Genomic DNA, 14280 nt, shown 5'->3' with positions numbered 1-14280 from the left:
AATGAGTAAACAAAATAGAAACAGACTCATAGGGGACAACTGGTGGTTGCCAAAGGGGAATGGGGATGCGGAGATTAGAATAATAAAAAAAAGCTACCTTGGAAAACCCTCTCTGAATATACTGAAGTTTTTTTTGGAAGCAAATTTGAAGAGTGATATGAGTTTCAAAATTTTAATAATGTTTGAATTAAGCATAGAAATATGAAAATGCCTTCTAAATATAATGCTTTTAAACAGTTCTATTTGATAAAAAGTCAGTCACTTTGAGAAATATCCCAGTCTTTACTGTCCAAGTTTCCAAAACAGATCAGTCTATCTGGAGACAAAAGTTACCACCTCATATAAACCTATTTAGTCTTTCGCCTCTGACTTTCTGTGATATCTAACTAGAATGCTGCTGGAATACCACTTTGACTTGTGTACGTAACTAATAGCTATATTTCCGTAGGTAAGTAAAATATTATCTCTTCAAAATGCATAAATCACAAAATCTTTATATGTTGAGACACTTGAAATGACAAGAACTATACCAGTGTTTACAATCGGAAGCATTAATACATTAAGATCAGAAGGATGTAATGCAAAGTCTTAAAGCTTCATTGCAGGAGATTTTCTACTTACTAGTTTACCAGTTTAAACATATTGGAATACCTTATAAATTATTACTAACTAATTCAGTGGCTTAATTGCTCATCTCTGCCAACATAGTAATCATGCAACCCCAACTATTTTTGTATATTCTGATAGCTTTTGTTCAAGTGAAGTCAACCATCTGATTCCATTTTAGACCATAGGTAATTAACTTGATACACATTATGTTCATCTTTTGGAGTACAGATAAAAATATTTCTCTTATTTCCCTATTTTCACTGACAGAGACATGAAACAGTATTAAAAGTTACACCATACACAATTAAACATTTACTCAGAGGGTCTGATTTGAGTCCCATGCATTATGTATTTGCTTTTATTGATGACATTTTTATGATAAGTTGTCCTTCTACCTAAATACAGTTTTTAAAATATGAATGTTTATGAATACATGCAATTTAAAGAAAGGTACTTTCAGGTTACTAATTTCATTCATGTCACATGCATTTTCCAACTTCATACTGTAAATAGTCAGTAGAAACAACCATAGCCTTTTAAGGAGATTAAGACTCATATTATTTAGGACTCTTAAAATACCAATTTCATAACTTTTTAGTTACTTTACCTAAGTTGTAAATGATTTATAATAATTTTAGACAAGGTAATTAATGTCTTTAAAAATTTTTCCTTAAATGTTATTTATCTTTAAAGGACCTGCTTTATTTTTATGATGAGGAGGCATTTGTCATGAAAATGAAATATAAAACTGACAAATAAGTTCCTCAGTTAAGAGAAAAAACCTCTCTACTCCCACTTCTATATCTAACAATAAAAATGGTCTCTATCATTTTGGATTGTTCTTCTCAGAACCTATCCTGATTTATTGAAAGAGAAAGAAGTTACCATGTTTGACATCTATGTATGTATCAGCTCTGGATTATGAGTTATAAGGGCCCAAGAGTAGAGTCTAGAAACCAATTTTGGAAACTGCTGAATCTGAAGATACAAGCTTTTGGTGCCATGCCTAAAAATAATTAGCTATGTTTAATTCCAAAAATAGATTCAGTGTCTGCCAATATTTTAAGAGCTGAAGGAGATATTTGAGGGTTTTTTTTTTTTTTTAATGAAACTTGGCTGTTCCTTATGTCCTCATGGGGCCCGGGTACTATATTCATGCATATATGAATAAGTAGGCTGGATACTTAAGGTCTGCTTTTTGGATTAAATGAATGGTACAATTGGACCTACTTTCCAAGCCCATCTCAGAATGCAGCTCTTTTTACACCAGTATTGGACCAGTGCCCATTATTTTGTGGCTGGTTCAATATTTGTTAAAATTAACATAAGAATCCTTACAGTTGTTTCTAAGGATGTTTAGAGTTTATAAATACACAATTGTCCATTTATATTTCAAAATCAATTAAAGGAGTCTAGAATTTTTGTTTCGAATTTTCAGTTTGAATTAAAAAATCACCACAAGTTTCAGGACCAAAAATAATAGTCTTTTAATCCAACTGCTCCCTGGGGAAGATCATAGGCAACCCTTAACATTCTGATAAATATAATATTTTGTTAAACCCATTTAAAGTATTTTATCGTGATATATCTTGTGGTGGATTTTCTTCATTTATTATGCCAATTTCTCCAGAGTAAAAAGAAGAGGAGACTGGAACTATAAGCCTTATTGTAAACTTCTGGGGGGGACTGGTTAGGGGAGGAGTGGTGTGTGGGGTCGGGGGAGAGTCACAATTCTCATGCCCTGTGTTGAGATGGTCCCTACCCTTCCCTTTCATCTATCTGCTTTCTTGGAGTACAACACCTTCCTAATTTAATTGCTAAAGAGAATAAAGCCTCTGTTTTGGTTAGGTAGAGAGATGTGGGCTTCTAACTGCTTTTTACACAGCCTTTCAAGTGATACCCAGTTTTGTCTCACATTCACCCATGTATTCGTATGCACGCGATCCGATCATTTCTACAGCCTGTATCGGCTCGCTTCACACACGCTCACCCTCTGCGCGCACTGGGCCTCCTGTTCCTCTCTGCTCGCCTAAGTCCTTAGCACTTGGCACCTACTTCCCATTTCCCATCATTTTATCACTTCTAGGCTGTCATCTCTTTCCTTCTCTTTGTTCTTGTATATAGAAATTAATGGCGTTTCGGGAGGGACTGCAGATAAATGCATGTGTCCCATATGTCGTATTTCTTTCCAAACCATTTATTACAGAGAGCAAAAACCTCTGTAATAAGCTTATGTAATTTTGAAAGCAGTTATGAAATTGTACTGCCAATCTCCACGCATTTTTTTAAAGCATCCTCCTTATGGATCTTATCTATCCCCCTTCTAAACTTTTTGTGATGATAATGGCTTTAGTGTTAAGACATTAGAGATTTTCATGCATCAAACATCTATTGAACACCTGGTATATGTATGATACTGGGATGGACACTGGAAACACTGTCACACTCATCGCACAGGCCCTTCTATCTCACTCTGCTGGTTGTGTTCCTCTCTCCTGAGCACACACATCTTAAGAACTCTTTCTAATAGCTCCTGGCTTTGGTTTCCTCTGGGAATTTCTGTGCACACTGCACTTGGTCTCAAGATCTTGCTGGTCCTCTCTGGTTATAGTGCCCATATTTTCTGAAATAAAAACCAGGATATGTAGTCTGATGGTCTTAAAATTATTTTTTCCTGACTTGTGGATTTATTTTAATTAAAGTATAAAAATAAAATAACCTTTAGTAATAGTTCAATTTAATAAAAACTTTTAAAACCCTGGGTCAATATTACGCCAGGATAAAAACATAAAGATATCTATGTCTTAGAGAAACTTAAAGTGTAAGTATACAGTGAGTAAATTTCTCATTTTGAAAGAGAATATTTACAGGAAATCAGCTGTTCTAGAAGATCTCAGGAGTATGGTGGAATGAGGTAATGGTATGGTGTGGTTAACCAGTTACTGGAAATATTTCAGTAAATGAACAAATTTTTTGATGGGTTTTCTACTTTACTTCAACAGATAAGAAAACAGATTCACCCTCTCAGGCTTATAACCATGGGAAGACAAGCTGTGAAACTACTCACACGAAAATAAAAAATTTCACCAACTTATCTTCTTTGCTTCGGGCCTAAGAGTATAAATAACTCAAAAGAATTTCCAGTTAGCTTACTCTAAAGACATTTTATTACAAACAACAACAAAAAATTCCTTCGCCCTCTAAAGACAGAAACAATTCATGTTCTTTATGCAGCAAATAAATCACATTGACTTGGTTGTGTTATACTCAAGGCCCAATTATTTTAATGTCTCTCCTGTTTCTAACAGCTTTGGGTTCCTGGTGGTGGCTACAACTCTAGCTATGTTTCTCAATGACTTAAAGCATTGAATCAGTAGATTTTAAAGAAAGAAAACTTGAGACAAAAATTTGAACAATTTCTCCATATTTTAGTAAGCCTTAGACCACAGATTTGTAAAGTAGAACCTAACAGAGTAATTGGGTACTGTATTACTTTCTATCTTTGAACTCCGTCAGTTTAATGTGATAAGTTAATGCATGGGAACTTTAGCTTTAAAAATGAAAAAAAACAAACAAGTGATCTCCTTTCTAATAGATGCTATTCATGTGAGCTAATGAGCTGGGAGAGAGATGACAATAAATAATGTTTTTGTGATATTGTAATTAATAGCAAGTTTTGTAACTCTTCTAGTAAAAGGACCATATTACTTCAAATGGAAGAGCTGCATGTGTGTGCTCGATATGACTGAATTATAAGGTTCCACACTGATGGTAAACTTATATAGAGAATCACCAGCTATAAAATTGGTCAAGTTCTATGAATGCTATATGTACATCTACATGTTGGATATTGATTATTTCTGTGGATACCTTGAGGTATTGGAGAAATATTGTATTTTTAAATTAATATCTTCATGAGACTCCTATCCAGTTAGAGAGGAAGTCCAAACGTAATAGTAACGATCATATAGTCAGGGAAGGAGCAGCATCCCTAAAAGGCCTACAGGGGCAACATAATTGAGTCAAAGACTGAGCTCTGGTCTAGAAATCTACTATTCACACCAAACTCTGAATGATAAGGATTCTCCCATGATGCTCTTGCTCATATTTCTCATACATTGACTGAGAAAATGCACAATTTCATGGGCCCTCTGAGTTCCCTGTTTTAAATCAATCTCTTCTTAATCAAATTACATCTGTATACCTTTTTAAAAAACTGCAACAAATATGTACAGGATAATATTTATACAGTGTACCAATCTTGGACTACATAAATATAGATTATTCAAGCTCTTGCAATTAGTTACTATAGCCCATCAGGGGCAAGTTACTTACTAGTTAGGAATCATTACCTAGAATACTTGGGTCTACTAAGAAAAATGTCATCTGTTTTGTCTTTTTAAATTTGAAGGCAACTTTATTTCCTGCATTGAGTTCTAGCATATATCACCTTCCTCTCTAGAGAGTGCCTGTCAAAAGGTTTACCTACAATACAATACAATAATTTTGAAAGTGTATGTCCAAAGTCTTTCTGGCATTGTCAGACATAGGAGAGCAGACTCCTTGGTCCCTCTCATGGCTGAGCTTTTGTCTCCTTATGTCTGCTCCAAGGAAGGAGTTGCTAATTTGATTAGTCTGAGCCTTATATAATAGTGACAATAAACAGATAGGGGCAGAATTATGGTTTTTAGAAGGTAGGAACTCACATTCTGTGACCCCTGCCCTTTTTTTTTTTCTTGTATTTCCTGCTTGAAAGAGGTAAGGAGAGCCACACAGAGCTAGGGCCTTTAGGAAGTGAGCCAATGTAGATTCTTCAGATACAAACTCAGGGAAAGGTGCCTCCTTCTTTCCTGTTTGCTTGCTTGCTTTCTTCCCCTATTTTAAAGGTCCAGGTTAAGGTCCTGTTTAGTATTCTCATGCTTAAATAGGACTTAAATGTCACCTTCAGGGTGAAATTCCTGGGGTTAAGAATGACTAGTTTAGACTCTAACTGGAGGTCTAATTGATTACTACCAAAAGAGGCAATGCAGCAGGATGCAAGGAACAGGTCTTTAGAATTAGACTCATAATTCAAATTTTGGATTAGCTAAGTGACCTTGAAAATTATAATTTTGAACTTTCATTTTCCCATCTGGGAAATGTAGATAGCGTTTTTAATGGAAGTGATATGAGAGTTAAATGAGTCCCCGTGTATGAAGCTAACACTAGCGAGAACAAGACCATCATCGCCATCGTTACTCCTCTGCGTTGAGTGATAAGCCCATTACAGACACGATTTCATTATTAACTCAATTACAACTTAGAAAATAGAGACTCAGGAAAATGTAAATACTTTCTCTAAGGTATCATGACAAGAGGGTCAGAGGCAGGATTTGAACTGGAGTCTGCTGCGTTCTTAAGCCTACACTCTGAAGCACTGCCCAGTGTGGCCTCCTCCAAGTTCCCATATTGCCTGCAGGTTTCTCTCATGTATCCTGAGTACACACAGTGGATTTAGGGAAAGAATTGTGTACCCTCTTTCAGCTCTGGGGCTATAAAGATACTTGGCTACACATGTACCCTGAACAAAATGTTGGTTTTAACCATGTCAAGTTGCATTCATGTATCAATCCAGCCTGTGTGTCCACTGCAGTAGCCACCAATTATAAGTGGCTATATAAATCTAACTTAATTATAATTAAATAAAATTTAAAAATTCAGATCCTCAGTCACACTGGCCACATTTCAAGTACACAAAAGCCACGTAAGCGCAGCTAGCGGCTACTGTACTGAACAGCACAGACACAGAACATTTCTGTTACTGCACAAGTTTCTTGTGGACAGCACTGAACTACATGAGTTTCAATGGGAATGTGAAGAAATGCGTTTATCAAGGGACTTGACTATAACAAATCTGTGGTTACAGAAGAGAAAGCACTTAATTTGAAAATTCTTGTGTTAGGCCCTAACACACATGTGCACATACACATACTCTCACAATTACGCAAACCAATTATACAGAGACTTGAATTTTATTCTGTAATATTTTTCCTTTATGGCCACCCAGAATCTAATGCTGTAGGTAAGGCTTCGTCCTATGCGACAACATCCTCAAACAAAGCACCGCAGACACACTGCTGCGTAATTACCCATCCACTTCACCAGAGCCCAATCCTGGCCTCTCCAAAATACATGCAGGCCTGTAACGTTGCCTGAACATCACTCATCCTCATTATTTGAAAGTTCAGTTCGCTAGAGAAGCTTTCGTAAAGGCAGAAGGGAATATGGTTATTTAAGGAACCTTGTGTTTTCCTAGAGGAAACTTAACAAGGCAGGAGAGATGGCATTCTGATATATTGAACCAATCTTCAGAAATAGTCCATACCATAAAGATATAGAAAATAAAAAGCTACAGTGATCAAACAATTTCAGGAAAGTCAACAGATAAGCACAAGAAAAAAAAAGAAATGAATCAGCATGCTCTTCTTCTTCCTGGTTTCCTGAGGCTCCACATAGTAACTAGTGAGAGGACAGTGACTCATTAAGAAACACACACATACATTCTTTGTTCCTGGGTCCTGTGTTTTTTTTTTTAAAGAAGCAGAGGCCATTTGTGTAAATACCATTTATTTTCATCTTTTTTCTTTTGGTCAATAAAGGTAAAATTATTACCTTAGTTTATATATAGCCACTTATCAAATATTTAATAAAATTAACTGTCTCTAGGAATAACCAAAATTATAAATATCTTCTAAAGTTATATATTGATTTTAAACATCATGTTTTTATTTTGTATTCAGTTAGTATTGGATTCATTTACCTCTGGGAAGTAGTTTTTAAAATTTTACTATCAGCACAGTAGGGTGAATTTGTTTAATGAAAAAAATCAGTTACCCTCTAGCTTGCAATTTGCAATTACATCCTAAGTATGCAATAATTCCTAGTTCAACCTTCAACATCTATATAAAAAGAATGGACATACCTTTACTGTTAGGTGTACAGACCTAAAATGTGCTTATGACAGATAAAAAGATTATGTTTGACATTTATACTCAGAAAATATAAGGAATGCAATGAGAAAAAATATTTTTTCTAATATCAACAGAATTTTGAGTTATTAGACAGAAGGATGCAATTTTAATATTAGGTTAGCAAGAACAAGAGCTAAAGATGGAAATTTTTTCTTAAAGTATGCTGACATCTTTACTAGTAAATAAAATAGACTCTTGATGCCTTGTGCTTGCCTACATAGCAACAATGGAATAAAACTTGCTAATGCACTGTGGTCACTGTGGTATCCCCGGGTCTGGATAGCTACTCTTCTCACAGCTGACATTGGCTGAAGTCTTGCAGATAGTGAAGGCCATCATTTCTAATCATTATAAACATGTTAACCCAAGAATGTTGCATCAACCTAAAGAAAGTCCTGTCTACACTAGAAAATACACTAAAGGATTTTAACACCTTCTCAAAGAAAATTTGTTTCATCCCAACTATTGAATTCCATCTTCTTCCAAATGGAAGTGTTTCAGAAAACGTTAGTGTGTTTCAGAAAAGTTCCTCCCGGACCCTTTCCAACTCTGTCTCAATGACAATATGGGTCTGTCAGGCCCATTTCTTCACTTTTTTCTTACTCTTGGGGAACACTAAGAAAATAAGACTCTTGGGGAACACTAAGAAAATGGTGGAAGGTACTGATATAGCTTTTGTATATGTAAAGTAATCAGAAAAGCTGTAGGTCATACATGTCTACACATAAGTGAAAATTCATTCTCTGAGAATAGGGTCAATGGTGTGCATAGATTCCATGCTGTTTGGCTATCTTGTGCTATACCAGAAAAGACACAAATCTTAAAATGGAGAAAAATCAGCTGATTTTTTTAATCTTCTCTGCAAAATTTAGTTTACTTAAACTACACTGTAAGTTTACATTCCAAGGCTCTAAAAACCAGAGTATAAATGTGAGCACCAGAGGGATCAAATGGCATGTCCTGTACATCCCTCCTGTGCATCTAATGATATGGAGAATTTTAAAAGCAAAAATTGTCTTGCTTCTCCAGGAAGTGTCATGACTCCCTTCATGGTGGCTTGGCTGCAAGCCAGGATGCGAGCTGATGAAGGTTCTCCTAAAGCCAGAAGACAATTTCGGCAGTGGGCTGTCTGGCTTTGGTGTCCAATATTAAGATTATCCTTTAGAATTCATGCATACATTTCATACTGGGAAATAAAACACAGGGAGGTCATCACCGCACTTCTCCTCTGCAAGATTTCAAAGTTTGTGCCTTAGGGTCAGGACATGGCAGAAAAGCAAAGTACTGGAAAAGTTCACTTAATGAACGACTGTAGAAAAAGATGAGCAGTGATGACCATGAAGATTTTAAGAGTCAAAAATGATAAAAACTCAAGGGGGAACATTTATACAAATAGCAGTTGTAAGTTGAATGTATGCTCATTTGCACATGTGAATTAGAACCATTGTAATGAAAGCCAAAAACATTCACTGTAATATTCGAATCACATTTTTGACCTAGAAAAGGAACAGCTCTTCTTTTTATGTGTAGAATGGTTCAATATAACGAAACAACTGGCAGGCCAAAGAACTAAACAATAAATGCAATATAAAAGCCAGGTTAGTCGAGCGTTCTGCGTGTGCATGTGCGCGTTGCGCATGTGTGTGGCGTGCGTGAACCGAATTGATGGAAATGTCTAACCCGGCACATCAGCAAGTTTCTGGTAGCATATAAAATACACAGGACCAGAACTCAGCAGAGAAATACTCTTCAAAGTCAGAGTATCGATTTCAATTATGATTTCTTCCTTGCTAACGCATCCTTGCACCTGTCGGCAGAGAGAGGAAGCAGGCTTACACCTGCCAAAGGCCACACGTACAGCAAAAAAGGCTTCCTGTAGCCCAGGGAAAGAGGAAAGGAGCCCAAGCTGAGCACCGAGAGCCACCCGGAGAACTGTGCTCAACGGCAGGGAGTTTAAATGGCCCACGAAAGCGAACGCACTTTCCACCTTTCCTCCCTGGGCGCTCATCCCCGCCGGGCCCGGGGGGATGCACTAAGCCGGGAAGGGGACGGCAAGTCCTAACCGCAGCCCCCACGCACCAGCAGGCTGTTCAGCGGCCACGTTAGCGCCGCGTATGCACGCCAACATTATTTTAGAGTGATTTATCACGGCCATAACAGTCAAAATAAATAAATGGGGCCCCGCCGTCCACACAGCCCGTCGGTGGCTTTTTAAATTCAGGATTCTGCGGATGACATTTTCTGTCGAGATGGCATTTCAGACCTTCAAAAACAAAATTTGGAATTTTGTGGGAGAGCTATAAAGTTCTCAGCATATTATTTCAATTGCTCTGGAAGGAGGGGCGGTTGGTAGAAAAGTGCTATTAAATAATTAAATACAGGAAGGGAGGAAAAAAGAATCTGTAACATAATTTACTGGCAATTGCCAGCACTGGAAAATGTCTCTCTCCAATCTGATTGCCATGCTGACGACATGCACATCCCTATAGATGAACTTCTGCTGACTGGAAGTGCAGCGGGAGAACCGCTAGGGGGGTTTATAATGCAAAACAAAACTATAACTGAGTACGTATTTAAACATTCATGTTTTAACTTTATGGAATACAGCACATTACCTATTGATTTTTTAAATTAAAATACAATAAGGGATCCCGCTGGTTGCAATATTTTTTAGAGCTCAAATGGCTCATTTATGATAATTACGAAAGCCACTGCATTTCATAGTTTGCCACCTTTAAAGTAACATAGCATTCATTCTAATAAATGGGAAATTTCCCAGAATAAAGAAAAAAAGATATTTGAGGGTATTCAGATGAAATTTTAAAGTTCATTCTCTTATGAACATTTTAATTTTTATGTCAACATTCTTTACAAGTTATAGACAGAAAACAGTATTTTAAAACTGCAATATAATTGTTTTAGATCAGTGAGAAGGGTCAAGTAAATAGACATTTATTAATATAATTACACAAAATCATCAGTGCTGATGTTGTCAACTAAAGTTTTATATATATATGTATATAGTGTGTGTATATGAGTCCACAAAAAGATGGCTATGCAATTCTGTGATGCTTTTGCTGTTACTTGAAAAAAGGCATCCAAGTGGGGGGGGGGGAAGGTTAATTGCCTATTATGAGAATTGAGGCGATAAGTCAATTACACATTCTAATGAAAAACTTGGAAAAAGAAGATCTATTCATAAAATGGTCTAAAATACAGACTAAACAGAAAACCTAAGTTGGGAAGGAATAGAGGTGATAGTAGAAGTACAGATATCCAGATCTAGGGCTAAAGGCTAGAGCCTGGATTCTGGCTCCAATACATGTGAAACTAAGAATTTAATACAGGATTTCCAATTCAGTTTCTTCAGTTATGTAAATATGGGTAGAGTCTATTCAAAGACACACAGTCTCTAAGCTAGTTAAGTACCTCTCACAAAGCAGCCATACCTTCTGTGACTCAGCCTGTCACTCAGTCTAACAGCTGGAAAAGCAGCTCTACCCAAGTCACTGAAGCCAAGCCTGGGCCGAGGTGGAAGGTTCACGTGTTCTCTGCCATGGAGAACAGAGATGAATGAGCACGGCCTCTAGAAATCTGTCACTTCACAGCCCCATGTTCCTTGCCACAGTCCTTAAGCTGGATTTTCGACCCTGAACACTGGAGGAACAGGAGATTCCGACATGCTCATGTTCCACTGTTCCTGCCCTGGAAGCTGAAATCCTCCCCTGAGACTTCATCCCATCAGCCGTAAGCCATTTGTCATGACTGAAAAGAACACGGCTTCCACTTCTGTTGGCTACCCATTGCAAATCTCCTCTGACTATACTTTGCACATGAGCTTGGACGACCTAAAACTTTCCTTCACTGGTGGCATCTGCCAGGAGTGTGAATCATTTACCCCTTTGGGTACCACCTCAACCAGGCAGACTCGGGTTTCTAAAGTAACACCTACAACTGAATTGGCTTTTGCAGGGTCCAGATGACTTGACCCAATGCCTACTGATGCCTGAGTGGTCCCACTTATTAACTCTACCTTGATAATTCCCAAATTTCACTGAAGTAGTTAAAACAATACTTATGGATGCTTTTATGTACCAGGCAGCCTTCTAGGCCCCAAGCATATAGAAGGGAGCTTGAAAGGAATATATGGTGACAGAAGGAGGGTAGACGTTGGGTGGTGAGCACACAATGCCGTATACAGTTGGTGTATTATAAAACTGTACTCTGAAACTTACATGATGTTATTGACCAATGTCACCCCAAGAAATTTAATTTAAAAAATATTCTCTGCTTTCAAGAAGCTTAATACTCAGAAAGACCAGCTGCTTTCTCCACACTTTTTCTTTCTTTAGCTCATATGAAGAATGAATATTTACCTTGTATAGTTACACTCCTTTATATTTCAAAATGATAGATATGATTTTGGAGGTTCTTTTTTAAGGTCTCATAAATAATGCCAAGTAAAATTTCATATTATTGTTGTCAAATTGTCAATATATTTATTTCTCTTGTTGGAGGCAACGTGAATACATACTCCTTAAGTTATAATTTTCCTACAGAATGCCTGTCACATAAGATCTCTTATCAAGATTATACTAAGTTTCTGTTTTGGCAAATCAGTTTAACTTCTTTCAAAAAGCTTTCATGAAACACAGTTTAGGTATGTGGCTTTCTTGTGAATTTTTGTATTTATATCCTTCATAGTTACTCATGCATGTCATAGACAGCATCCTAAAGAGTGTGATCTACAAAACACTGCAGCTGCTGCATGGGGTGTGCAAAGAAGCTGTCATAGGCTAACAATTTTTTTTTTTTTTTATCTTGCTATATATTTCCCTCTAAGATATTAACAATGAAGATAAATTCTAGGTAGTCCTGTAGGAAAACACGGTCTAACTTTGTTTAACATGACATTTTCCAAACTTACTTAAATATGGCATCTTTTTAAAAAGATGTATACTGCTTTTCAGAGCAGGTGAACCACTTGAAATCATCTTGTTTTCTATATTTGTCTCCTACCATGCAAAAGTAAATTCCACCAATAGCACATAGTAGGCGCTCATCTGCATAGGTCCACATGAGTGAATAAAATGTTGCTATGGCTCTCTCTGTATATCGCTTAAAACAGTGGAATTTTTTTGAACTTTCCAAATCAACTAGGAAAAGATCTCAATGTCAACTCACCCATTTGGTTTGTTGGTTCTAAGTTCGGTTCCCACGTGGGTGGTTTTAGATTGTTGCATTCTACAAGGTACCTAAATACTAGAGTTCTGACCTATAAAAATGCCATCAGACACCTCATAAACGCCTGCAATTGATCTGTAGGGAAACGGAGGTGAAGATGCCACTGTTTCCATGATAAACTTGTACCTCTATTGCAAAACAAGCAAGCAAAACAGACAAATACATTTCCACCCCAAAGGAAAAGGCCAAGTATGCAACCAACCAAGCAAGCAACAAAAATTCTGTATCAAAACACATTCATTGGAGGTGGGTGGAGGTGTGGGGGTCAGAACCACCTTCTATGCAAAAAGCAGATTATTCTGTGGTTCATAATCATGTAAGAAATAATCAGGCAACTTAAAAAATTACTGGTAATAAAAGGAAATATTAAACTCTTCAATTATTAGTCTAAATTAAAAATACATTTTGTTTTAGGAAAATAGCCCTCACCACATTCATCAGAAAATTGTATCTATATTGCCTTCTCTAAAATGTGTTATGCATTTAGTTCTGAGATATGTTATGAATCCCATTTCAACAGGGAAGATGCAGGGGCATGAATATATTCATTTAAAAAATAAAAATTAAATTCACAGAACAAAGACAAAAATATACACCTGAACATGTTTCTTGTTTGATTAATTTTTCAACAGTAACAGTTTTGTGGCAGAAATGTTTCCCATTCAGTAACTTTAATTCAATTTTACTCTGATAAAAAATGTGGCAAATGTAAGGAAGCACTGGATATTACTTTTTAAATATTGCTATAACTTGGTATAAGTGTAATTTAAATAGTGCATGAAAATAAATGGCATTTTCAGGTATTATATTACATTGTACCTATAAAATCCCAGTCTGAGTCATAAATCACAGCTTTTGAATCAAATACCTAGATGCAATGATGCATTTCTAACAAATAACTCATTTTAACTATAAAAAATCCACCGACATGCCGGATTTTGTCATCATCCTTTCTCAGCTGCTTGCCTGAAATTAAAACTTGAGAGAGGCAATGGGAGAAGGAGGAAATCAGCATTATCTTGGGTTTAATTCCAACCAAGTCACCTTCAGAATCCAATCAAAATCAGAAATTTATTTTTCAGTCCAAAGCACCAGCGATTCCTGTGACAACTGAGCCTATTTAATTTGGTTTAATACATATTTGGAAGACTCTAAATGCACACAAAACACTGAGTAGAACGAGAGATGAGTGAGATCAATCTCTGTAGTTAAGGATATGAAGAATCCGGAAATGGAGAATAGTCAGGTGTATACACAGCAAAAAAGCAGTGTGTTCTTTTTTTTTTCTTTCTGTGTTAAATGTTAAATATTTACACTACATACCCATGTAACATTTGAAATTCAGCAATTTTTTAAAAAGCATACCATGGCTCCTAAAAGAACTGTTTCGTTCCCTCTAGTTGACAGTCACACGCTA

The 14280-nt window shown here is 36.6% G+C and overlaps 1 protein-coding gene across 5 annotated transcripts in view; it reads right to left on the bottom strand.

Annotated features, from left to right (window-relative positions):
- Window positions 1-14280, bottom strand: part of LINGO2 (leucine rich repeat and Ig domain containing 2) — a 1050275-nt gene that overhangs the window by 209936 nt on the left and 826059 nt on the right. The gene's annotated exons all lie outside the window — the stretch shown is intronic.

The sequence above is a fragment of the Miniopterus natalensis genome, chromosome 12 (genome assembly GCF_054644295.1).
Source record: "Miniopterus natalensis isolate mMinNat1 chromosome 12, mMinNat1.hap1, whole genome shotgun sequence".
Classification (NCBI taxonomy): domain Eukaryota; kingdom Metazoa; phylum Chordata; class Mammalia; order Chiroptera; family Miniopteridae; genus Miniopterus; species Miniopterus natalensis.
The sequence above is the reverse complement of the archived record's forward strand: the minus strand, read 5'-3'. Positions and strand labels throughout refer to the sequence as shown.